This window comes from Anser anser, assembly GCF_964211835.1.
Source record: "Anser anser genome assembly, chromosome: 2".
Lineage (NCBI taxonomy): Eukaryota > Metazoa > Chordata > Aves > Anseriformes > Anatidae > Anser > Anser anser.
In genome coordinates this window covers 12,034,271-12,046,822 of record NC_139721.1, presented here as the reverse complement: position 1 = coordinate 12,046,822, position 12,552 = coordinate 12,034,271, and the positions used below count along the sequence as shown (strand labels likewise).

General features: G+C 44.2%; 1 long non-coding RNA gene across 1 annotated transcript; it reads right to left on the bottom strand.

The window, feature by feature from the left end:
* Positions 1-1,875: 1,875 nt before the first annotated feature.
* On the bottom strand, positions 1,876-11,209 carry LOC310893484. Its single transcript, XR_014579008.1, has 3 exons — positions 10,948-11,209; positions 10,256-10,325; positions 1,876-9,691 (listed from the first exon to the last, which is right to left on the bottom strand). It is a non-coding gene; the product is annotated as an uncharacterized lncRNA (long non-coding RNA).
* Between the last annotated feature and the right edge of the window lie 1,343 nt (positions 11,210-12,552).

Here is a 12,552-nt window from a genome sequence, read left to right as displayed (position 1 = left end):
ATTTTTGGAAGTGTATAAAAATCTTGACAAAAGATTTCTAAGGAGGCATCTTGCAAAATCCCTGCTTTTTTACTGCCTTTTCCCATGTCTTAAAGGCAAGAGACAGAATCATTAAAGGAAAATCTTGAAAGCCATCCTCTGTCATCTTGTTGCCTTTGTTTTCTGAGCATAACAGAAGTCCGGTCCATAGCAGTCCAGCTGACTGACCACTTAAATGCCCAAGAGACCCCAAATCTTCCATCTTCTTCTACCCAGAATGGCTGAGGCTTGCAGGGCTCTCTGAGATCCATCTGGTCCCACCTTGCTCGAGCAGGGACACCCAGAGCAGGGTGCCCAGGACCACGTCCAACTACCCCTACCTGCTGTGAGCCACCCATGAGACAGACGCTCATAACCCAGGTTATTTCATTTGCCCATGAGCACCTAGCAGGCAGCAAGTCAATAATATAATAGTGAGACTGACTCATCTCAAAAGCCTGAAATTGTATTGTTGCAGAGCTGGATCACAGGAAACCAACACCTTTTGCCAGCCTGACCTAGAAGACTGATGTTTTCCTCTCCATGGAGGGAGGCAAATGCATGATAATCAGTACGGATGAAGAGACCTGCAGGAGGAATACAGCAAGAAAGGCGTAAGAACTTAGAGGCGAAGATGTTATTTATTAAGCCAAGATGAAACAATTTTTCCTCTAATTTGCTCGTGGTTTCAGTGGTGCCATAAGCAGAGACTTAACCATACTTAGCAAAATCAGTTCTGCAAGCAAGCCCACAATATGTGCATTTAATTTGATGGGCTGCTCAATGGTAATAAGACACAAGGACTATTTAATACCTTTATTTGTTTAATGTTTCCTGGTTATTGAAACTCCCCCCGCCAGAGCAGTTTAGGAACCCTGAATAAAGCACCAAGGGCTGCATATGAATACTGCTGCCTGCCTGGAGCAGTATTCCAATGGTATTTTAGCATGGTGCATCTGTGGCTTGAATAGATCACTGCTTTTATTGGAGAAACGCTGAGCTGTTTCAATTACAGGTCTTTATGGAGCACACCCTTGGGGCTCACGGTGACTGTCTGGAAAATCAGTCATTTTATGGATTCTTCATCTCACCGCAAACTGCTCCGGACTGTGCCCACCAGCAGAGTCCAACACTCCTCCAGAGACCAGTAGGCAGACAAAAAATCCTAGGTACAAGCACAACATTTCACAAGCTAACATGTTGGTTCTGATGGCATTCTGACATGAAAATCTTCAGATCAGCTCTCATCGGGTTTAGCTGTGTAGGTTTAGGCTGACGGTTGCCAGGGTTGTTGTATAACTTTAGTTTTCTCAGTTCCTGGATCACGGTGAAATATATAGCCCGTGCTCATCCAAAGTTACCCTGTGGAGGTAGGGACTGCAGGTTGTCCTGTTGGAAGCTGCACTCCTGGCAGTGTCAGGGCCTGAGAAAGTCCTCGTGTGCCCAAAGGAGTGCTGAGCACTCTTCGGGCTTCGACTGGCCCGTGCTGAATGGGGACTGAAGCAAGGGTATCCCCTTTTATTTTATTTAACCCGTACAATGTTGGAGAATGTGGTGTTCAACCCACAGGAGGAACAGAGGAGGAGGTGAGCACCATCTGCTGAAATCTGCAGCCAAGAGCCTTAGGCGGAGTAAGCAGAGATGTTTAAACAGCTCTGGGGAAACAACGGAAGTCACCACAGGCTGAAAGATTGCCAAAGCTCCCACAAGAAGAAGGTGGCTACCCTGGATCACTGAAATAACCATTTAATTTAGAGTGTCTGACAGCATATCCTAGGGGACCACACTGTAATGCCACATAGGTTTGTGAAAGGAAGGTTTTGATGTTTTCCCTGCATGATTACAGATTCTGGTAAGGTGATGTAATATATTCTGGACTTTGCTGAGACACGTGACTGTTACATGGTACGTTGATTAATCAGTATGAATGAGAGATGTAGGCACTAAAATAAACATTAGATGGAGTGGAGGCTGGCTCACTGATGGGTCTCCAAGTGTGGCCAGGTGCAGACATAGCCAGAGGGGACCTGTTGGGTGCAGGCTCCTGCAGAGATAAGACTTTGACCCAGTACCAAGTAAATGCTTTGACTATGACACAGGACTTTTGATGATAAAATATGAAGAAAATAACAAGTTTGACAAAAAAGAAGATTAGCAGGAGAGCAGTTTACCTTTGCAAAGTCATCTGGATTACTTGGTAAAGTGGCCATGACACAAAAGGACATGTTTGAATACAGGATATTATAATAAAGTAGGGCAGATGGATCACAGTGTAACAACTGCCCAAGCCTATGAAGGGAGCCAGAGCCATTGTCTCACGCGTAGCCCTCAGAAGACAGATGCACTTTGGGATTTTGGACAACACTTGTGCCATGCCACTCTGCCTAGCTCATTATCTGCTGCACCTTCTCCCCACGTGCAATCAAATGAGGTTCAAGGTCGATTCCAGCTCCTTGAGCAGCAAGAAGCCATCGTCTTAAACACCCTGGTCTTGCAAACTCTGACGTACCTGCTGTTGCATGGTAACACACCACTATTCCGCAAACACCACAGTACATCGCACACCCGTAAGGCAACACAGAGCACTTGGCAGTTTTGGCTTTCACTCACACTCCCTAGTGGTCCCCAAGCTCATTTCCCCATATGTTACTGAGAAGAAAGGCAGTCTGATGCCCAAGTACGTCAGTTTGGGAGTCAGAAACCATTTATTTTGACAGATTTTTCTGTCATTCTGCAGAGAGACATTGCTTTTTGCATGCCAGCCTCCTGGCTGCATCCACCGTGCGCCTGCGGCCCTGACCTGGTTGGGACACCAGGGCTCTGCAGGGCCATGTTGCCCACCAGGGGTGAGGTGAGGTAGGTGGGAATAGTGCAGGCTGAGCTGAGCCTGTCCTTTGGGGGGATTTTGTGGCCGTCCTCATCTTCCCACTCTTCTCTACCAGCTAAAACAGTAGACAGCTAATGAATTTTGGTTTTGGCCTGACTCCAGTCCACGCTCAAAGAGCAGCAGATAACCACCTCCTACCCACATGACAACTATCACTTTTCTGACTGATCGCAGAGACAACAAACCGGTCACACCCTGGTGTCACAATTAGTTACAAATATTTATGTAACACATAATTTGAAACACAAAAAACACTGAGTGCCCTTTGCGCTGACTGAACAAATTAAGTGACCTCAGGCACTCCTCATACGTCTTGCCCTCTAGATCATTCGCTGCCTCCACAGACCCCCTTTGGACACTCCCTAACAGCTTTATGTCATTCTCACATTGTGGCACCCCAACCTGCACACAGTGCCCGAGGTGAGGCCGCACAGCTCAGAGCAGAGCAGGACAATCCCTCCCCTCGCCCGGCTGGCAGCGCTGGGCCTGAGGCACCCAGGGCAGGGTTGGCCCTTGGGGCTGCCAGGGCACACTGCTGGCTCATCTTCAACTTGCCATGGACCAAAACCCCCAGATCCCTTTCTGTGGGGCTGCTCTCCAGCCCCTCGTCCCTCAGGCTGTATGTACAGCCAGGGCTGCCCCATCCTAGGTGCAGGATCTGGCACTTGCTCTTGTTAAACTTCATGAGGTCGGTGATTGCCCGGCTCTCCAATTTGTCACGATCTCTCTGCAAGGCCTCTCTACCTTCAAAGGCATCAACTGCTCCACCCAGTTTAGTGTCATTGACAAACTTACTTAGTATACCTTCAAGTCCTGCATCCGAGTCATTTATGAAAATATTAAAGAGAAAATAAAAACCACAATCCATCTGACCTATTATTTTTTAACAAAGAACACAGGCTTTTGACCTTTACTGCTCATAATTTGAACCAAACACAAGCTGAACAAGAAAGTCAACCTCTGCTTACCATAGATGTTCCCAACGCACAAAATTAAGTTCTCTCCATAAGAATGACTATCCTTTATTAATACTTTTCCATTAGCAAAATAATTTCTACCAACATAATTAGTTTTACTCAGAATTTTCTATATAGTGCAAATAAATAGTGTACTAATTGCTTATTGCTTCCTTTAGCATTTAATTTCACGGACTAATCAGAATTATCTATATTCAAGAAGAAAGCTTGTTTATGTAACAATCAGTTTGCTGAAACAACGGTCTCCTGTTCTAAAAACATCTTCCTTATCTGTATTTTTCAAGCCAAACCCTTTTGCCTGCATGCCCATCCCATCTTGGTTACAAACTCACAGAAAGCTTGTGCTTCCAGCCTCTCCTTCTGCCCTGGAGGATTAAAAAAAAACAATAGCTCAACTTTATGTCTTAGCTCAAGAAAATGAATCAAGTGGAAATGAATACAAATTTGGCTATTATGGTGAATTACTGAAAAACTGGAACTTGAAGTTGAAATTTAGGGTTTGTCCTCATTTAGCACAAGAAATACTTTCTGCTCAGAGTTTAGAATACATTTCTACAGATATTAATGCTTAACACAATCCCTTGAAGAAAGAATTTTTAAATCTGGTTTTACAATTGAATAAAAAGTATAGAGAGACAGAAAGAGGACTGCTGATTTGCTATAAATACTGGGCACATTTTTCCCCTCTCAGGAGAAGCAGTCAATGTGTATTTTTCCTATTCAAAAGACCCATGGCAGACCTGTTGCAAATTAGTATTTGTATGCAAGCGAGCAGCTGTCACCTTGCTTTAAGGAATTTGACTACTTCGCTGTTCGAAGACAAGAAGTAATATGTCAGATATGAAAGATCGCTCTTTCCTGAAGCTGTTTTGAAAACAGGCAGCTTCACTGCTGACTCAAAGCGAGTTACATACAACTGCATGGTAGCAAAGACCAGAAATCTTGTTTTTCCTAACAGGCTGGCTTTGTATCTTCCCTATTGCTCACTTAAAGCCCAAATAGAAACACACCGCTCTCAGTGAAAGTGTTTCTAGTGATGTGTTGAGCTTTGAAGCAAATATACAGGAAAAATTACACCTTTTGGAATCTTATGGAGCTGTTTTAAGCAGGAGAAAATAGAGGATGGAGCTATACATGTGAGTGAAGCGTAGGCAGCAAAACATGGAGAAAGCTTTTTTTATGAAAGTTTTTTTATTTATAGGACCACGGTGCAAACAAGATCTTTTAATTTAACTTGCAAGTGCTTTTTATGCCACACAGAGAGACTGAGCCTTGCAAAGCCAAATCAGCTTTGTCAGCAAGCACGTGAGCAACACGTGCATTTCTGCGGTGTTGTTTAATGGTTGGGTGAACGCTTGTAGGAGCTCCAAGAGCTCTCAGATGCTATTGTTTGCTTAATGCCTTCTGCTGAGGGCAACTCTTCTGTTACTACTCTGGCAGGTTATGGGCCAGCTATTCCCCACCCTGGTGGCTCTGGTACAGCAGCTTGCAAAAAAATGGCACCGGGAGCTCACTCTTCACCTCCCAGAGGCAAGGTGAGACACCCTGCCCTGATCCATGTGAGCGCATTGAGAAACATGAGTTCAGGCCAGAGGTGCCTGACTACAGCAACATTCTTTGGATACTTACACAAATAAAGTCACTGAGACTTTCAAAAGCACCCAGAACTGGTTTGTGTAATCCTGCCCAGGAGTTTTCCTGCTGAGTTCAAACAAATCAGAGCTAGCTCAATCCCAAATATAGCCTGAAGTACTGCTTCAGAGAGGTTCGTTTCAACTCGATAAAATTGAATTACTTTTCTAACCTCTGCCAAGTTTTGTTCATCATCTTACAGATTGAGGAACTGATATTTGTGCAGTGTTCAGTAAATCAGAGCCCCAGAGTCGGGCAGGGAACATGCCACCACCATAAAATACAGCCAGGAGGACGGGTAACCACTGTAGGACTTGAGACATAATCAGTGCAAATCAATAGAAATACCCAATCGTAAAATCACTGTCACCTCTGAGATTGTGATAAACAGCAGGCCTTTCAAAGTAGAACTGTGTCTATCTTTCTCACACTCAGACATTTGCTGCTTTTCAAACATTTAAGTTCATTTGTTGTCTAAATAGTGCATTCGATTCACTACTGGACATAGTGATTTTATAAAGAGCATTTCTTTTTTTTTTTGCCCTTTCCTCACATGTACCAGCCCGTTACAGCAGAAGATAACACAGTATAATCATCTGTTATTTTCTGTTCAGTTTTTTTCGTTGATAACTTGGCTGCTGCACAAACAAGAACCCCTTTTATTACTTCTAGGTGGGCTGATGAGAGAATTTTCCTGTCCCGCTGTGTGCTGCAAAGGCTTCACTTTTATTGGTGTTTCCAGTCGATCTTGGAACATCGTAACAGCTACCAAGGTGAGGATTTTTGGAGAGGAACCGAGCATTTAATTTGTGGAACTCGCTGTTTAGATCTAAACTCTTTGTGGTGCTCTTGCAGTACAAATGCATGTATAGGAACGGGAGTCAATATAGGAAGGCTGAAATCCCAATTTCTGTGGGGAAGGCAGACGGGGGTTTCACAGAGTCATAAAATAGCTTGGGTTGGAAGGGACCTCAAAGATGATCTGGTTTCAACTCCCTGCCATGGGCAGGGACACCTCCCACTAGATCAGGATGCTCAGGGCCACATCCAGCCTGGCCTTGAGCACCTCCAGGGATGGGGCACCCACAGCTTCTCTGGGCAGCCTGTGCCAGGGCCTCACCACCCTCTGAGTGAAGAATTTCCTCCTAACCTCTAATCTAAATCTCCCCTCTTTTAGTTTAAGTCTTTTGGGCAGCCTGTTCCTTGATGGCAGCACCCATATGCCTGAGCTTGCATCATCTCACATGAACCCAAAGGAGAAGTTGCATATTGTTCAAATGCTCCAAAACTGCAGGTTTTACTCCTAATGATGGGGTTTAGGTTTCCTAGCACTGCCTGTGTGTTGCACTGCATCTCCAGCTCCCAGGGCCCCACAGGATCAGGGCAGGACCCTCAGCCACCCACCCGCACCTTGCAGGTAAGTGGGCCTTGATAACTTGACCACAGCAGTGTGATAAAAGCTAAGGAGTACCTTTTTAAATAAAAAGTTGACAAAGCAGAAATATATTGATTTGTTTAAAGAAATCATGGGTATCAGGTGCTACGCTCATAACTCACTGCTTTCAGCCTGCTACCCTAATCAAGGTTTGTAAATTGTAATTCATTTTCTGCAGCTCCTTAATCATGAGTAACCACAAGGAAAAAAGAAAACAAAATACTTTTGGATGTGATAATGTGTATGCATGTGGATACAGGGAAGTGTACTCTTTAAAAAAAGAATAAAAAAGGAATTCTGCTGCTGTTGGAGTGAGGCAGAGAGCAAGCCAAGGCAGGACCCAAGTGAGAGGCTGGCATGGGGTGCAGAGGGTTGGGAGCAGAGAGCTTTAGCAGCACGGCCTCCTCGCATGACATTGCAAACCAGTGTTGTCCCTCTTCAGCTTTCATCTGTAGGGCAGTGACAGTAGCAGCTCCCTGTCCCTCCCCCTTTTCCTAACCCCCTTATCTGAACGACGAGCTCTTTGGAAGCACACCTCTGGTTTGGTTTGTATTTACACAATGCCAAACCTGAACCTTCCCTGTGCTTTTTATCTAGCACTGTCACTGATGCTGGCGAAGACGCCAGTGAAGGTGACAGAAACTCACCTCCTCGGAGAGGCACTCACCCAGCGCGGGCCAAGTCAGCAAGCGCTGCTTCTGCCTGAAGTCAGCCTGCCAAAATTCATCAGTGGGCTCCTCCCATCACGGGAGGCAAGAAAAATTAGAGGCACAGCTGCGGGAGCTTTGCGGCATGCACACAGCTGCATTAGGACAAAATCCCTGATGCCAACACGGGAGGAGACGTCATCCCTCAGAGATGCCAATTCACCTTTCTGCCCCGTGACTGCATCGTCTCCCTCCCTGTGCAATGCAGGCAATGGGTGATAAAATGCTCTCAGCCTCAGGTAGACATCCCTTGGCACCTGTGAAGCTTCTCTGCTGAATCTCCACTGACCTCCTGCAAAGGCTCGACAGAGACTGGCGGTTTTCCCAGGCATTTAATCCACTGCAGATTTTAACTAAGCATCTCAAAATAATAGCGAGAAGGAAAAAAAACACACTCATGTTATAATTAGATATGCCAGAAATAACCCCACCATTTTCCTGACACTGCTTACATTAGTATTCATTGGGCGTAAAATGCTGTGAATAAGCTAATGAAATGATTCATTTGTTCATTTGCCTATGCATGTTGATAGCTATATGCCAAGAACCCAATGATTTGTTAACAGCCTCATTTATTTTAAGGAAGCTGCTGCCATTCATAAAGCATTGGCCAGCTGCCGTGCATCCCTTCACCTTTCCCTCTCGACTTCATAAATCTCTGATTAACCTCTCAAGCACCTTAGGCATTTTGTGAGGAACTCAGCAGCATCTGTTTGCAAACCACCGCTGATCATCTGCTCACCTTGCAAAGGTTTCTTGTCCCCTGCCCCCTCCCAATGCCCACTCCACCCTGCTGATGCAGGTCATTACTTCCAGCCTCCATGGACATTTCTCACCAGTTTGGTGCTTTGCCATTGCTCTATGGAGGAGGAGAGGAAGCCCTAGCTCTCCTCTTTGCCAACCAGCAAATATTAGTCACAAACCAGCTGATTTGCTTCTGCTCTCAGCGCGATTTTGAACAACCTGGCTGTTAAAAGGTGTCGTTACTCTCCATTACACACAAGGCGTATGGAAGAGCTGCCCCTCGGCTCCTGAATTTGGCAGGGAGGCCACCAGCAAGCAGTGACTGGCAGCCTTCTCGTCCCCAAGTGCTGTCACTACTCACCCAGCCTCTCTGGACATTTCAGACAAGGGAGTCGGTGCCCTGATCTCATTTTATGTGGGGGCACTTGAGGTATTGAGCTGAAATAACCTGCTCAAAGTCACACACAAAGCCTGGAGCAGATCAAGAAATGGAACGTGTGTCTTGCGTGTCCTAGCTTGTGCTCCAGGTCAATACGGCAATATTATCTGGAATATTAATGAAGTGCAAGATAGATAATGTGCTACCAAGAGGAGCTGAATGCATTACAAGGGCTGGAGAATATAGAGCAAGGGTATAAAGAAGCCATAACAGTGGGAAAGTATGAGGCACTTGTAGGGTGCCACTCCAACAGCAGGCGATTTTGTTTAAATCCTATATTAGTGTTTTTTGGAAGGAAGATAATGCTGGGCATGGCTGTGCTCAGAAACTTCCCTCGGTCTGGATGACCTGAGGAAGTCACTCTATTCTTCAGGTCTCCAGAGTGAGCTCCGGGACTTCTCCTGGCCCTTTCCTTGCAGAACCTCGGTGCTGGAGGCAACCTATGCCTATAGTGGCTGCTGCGAGCCCTGGCGTGGGAGGGCTGAGCAATGAGAAGCAGCCTCTGCTGATGGGGCAGAGCCTTTCCTTTTGTTTTCCAGTTTCCTATCCGGATTGAAGTGACATGTTCAAGGACGCTGGTGCACTAAGTTGTACTGGAGTGGTGTGGTGATGACTCTGATCCCACTGGCTCACAAATAAAAGACTGATGAATAGCACTGAGATGATCTTTACCCTGAACACCTCTCCTTCACGCTGTGCTATTCCCTTTGCGCGATGAATTACTAGGACATGTTTGGAACAAGAATCAACAACCTGCACGGTCCTTTAGTAGTTTGTATATCCAGAATATCCAAGGTTACTCACTCTTCCACCTCCTTCTTCTGCCTCCTCCCAGCTAACCAACGTATGAGTCTGCAGAGAATAAATATGTTTCTGATTTCATTAATTATGTGTTAAACTGGCATTGTGAGACAACTGGAGGAAAATTGAATTGTCTGGCCCTTGCTATGCAAAATTAAGGAAGCAGATAAGATTTTTGCCACTTGACCTTCTATCAAATAAAACTGAAATTGCTCCTTCACAGAAGCAATAGCACTGCATTTAGTCCTTGATTCGCTCGTACTGCTCAAGTGAAGTTGCTCTGGCACATCCTGCCAAAGGCGACTTGAAGACTCCCTTGCTGGAGTCGTTCGGGAGCAAGTATGCCCTAAGAAAGCTCTGTGCCAACTCCGCAGAAAAGTGTTTTCAGCAATAATATGCAGGTGGATCTCAAGAATAAATTCAGAGCTCTTGCACACTCACACCCAGGCCCATATCACCTAAGGCTCTGAGTTGCTCCGTGACTCTTGTTCCTTGCGCCATCACAAACTGATTGCTGTATTCATTTTTTCCAGAGCCTTGTTCCTTCCTACTGACTTCCACCCCAATATGTTAGCATACTCTATAGGAATTTGGGTTGTTCCAAGAGGCTGATACCTGCTACTCCTGCTGCAAACGACTGGCTTCTCTCTCCTACTGCTCCTGCAGTAGTCTCCTCAAGGACCTGCTGTGAAAAATGAGGATGGGGAGGTTGAGTTGTTACCCATGTAATTCAAGTCAATAAAATATTTATACCAGCTACATACCTGAAAGAGGAATCAAACTTTTGCAGTTTTCTAAAATTTAATAGAATTTAAATAATAACTGAATTCAGTTGAAGTGGTTATCAGTAAAATGTTTTTATATGGTGTTTCTAAATGAAATTTTGGTTTCACTTTGATAGTAGCTAGATTTGTCTACAGGTTGAATTCTGGCTGTTCCAAAAGCTGAGCAAAAACCCAGCATAGCCTGGGGTCCATCATTAGAAGAGGAAAACAGGCTCCTGAAAGCAGATGCTGCCCTTGCTATAGCAGGCACTCAAGTGGGTGCAATAGCTCACCCCTGCAGAGATCAACCTCCCTCCACTGAATACAGGGGGAAGCAGGAGACTGATGTGGCTAGACATCATGAATCTAATTTTACCCCTAATTAAAAAAAAAAAAAAAAGACAAAAAGCAAGAGAAGAAAAAAAAACCACACCACCACCACATTTTTACTAACAACAAAATGAGCCTGGTAAACCTTAACAGAGCATCTTCCCTGAAAAAGCACAAAGCACTGATAAAAGGTGCATTGGCTCTGGCACTTACTGCTTTGTCTGCCTCTCTCTGCCCTGTAGCTTTCTGTTTGACAAATGTAGGAAGTCAGTGTGGTTTCCAGTGTAACATGATGGAAGCTGTAATTGAAAGGCGTCCACAGCTCATTAGAATGGTTTTTAAATTACAGGGAGCATTACTTTGCTGTCATTACTTCTGATTTAATGATGATTCATGCCCCAAAGAGATTCTGACTCTCTATGGTAAGCCTCAACCAACCCAATGACTTTTACTTAACAGTCTACAGCAAAAAAAAAAAAAAGGCAAGTTTTAAGGAAATTGTTTATAACAAACGTAAAACAAGTACCAATAAATAAAAATTAGATTACTCACTAGAAGGATAATTCCTACAAGTAGAAGTTATGCAGACTGAACTACCAAAGGCTAAAACAACCCAAATTTGACCATCCAGGATGACTCTTTCTGTAAAAACATCTACCATTCTCGTGGAGACAATAGCAAAGGCAACTCCTCATGACATTGTTATAGGGTCTGTTGAGAAGCTATTAGTGGCAAAAGAAACCATTGCAGACAATAAAAGTCAATGCTGCAGTTTTTCACGAACACTAACTATGTCAAGAGTTTAATTCCCATAAGATGACATCAGAACCTACTGAGTTTCTACACTGATTTCCTACATGAAAACCCTGGTGCAAAAGGCCAAGACAGCCAAGCTCTGAAAGAGCAGAAGAAAATAAAGTCCTCAAAGGATGCTAACCCCATAACTGCCTTTATACGACAAGGAACACTCTCACCATCATGGTGTCTCTCCCCTCAGCCCATGCCATTGATGAGAGCACAAAGAGGCTTCAGTAGAGCTGGTAAGGTTTGTGGAGGACAGCACTGGGAGGTGGGTTAGGATTAGCCCTTGTGCATTGTCCCATAAAAAGAAGAAAAATAAAAAAGGATGGGCATGGGCATTCGGGAGGATTCAGAACATGAAAACGAACTGCTTAAACAAGCATGTTGTGTTTAAACCATTTGTCCACCCAAAAAATATAGATTTAACCCTGACAAGTGAAATGCTGGAGATCCAGGCTCCAACATACACATTCAAGCTGAAGCTGAGAACTTCAGGAGGTTTGTGGGTGTTTTTTTTTTTTTATCCCAAATCACTGCTTGCTGCTTAATAAAAATGTGTCATGACAATATATTAAGATAGATTAAGAACTTAGTATTTTGAGAAGCTGTCCAGGGAATCTATCAATCAAACTTTCCTTTGCAGCACTGAAACAATCAAATCTAATGTTTGCTCATTATTTTTAATGGCATGATAGTAGTAAGCTGTAATGGGCGAAAATAATTGATATTTAATCTGAATTAGGTTGGAAAGCAAGATAAGTCAGAGTATTTAATAAGAAGTCTTATCTGTATGGGTAGCCAAAGGAAAGCCAGATCAGAAGGGATTAGCTATATCCATGTTTAACTTGAAAATGTAATTTGTGAGAGAGCTTCTGAGTTGAACCTAAGGGCATAAAAACATTTCTGTGCTTTACTATTTACTAGCCAGTTTAGGCCCACGTGACAAAGATAACCAGTCAAACTCAAACACAGAAATGGATTTTGGCTTTTTGGAATGGTTTTCAGGTGCAAAACATT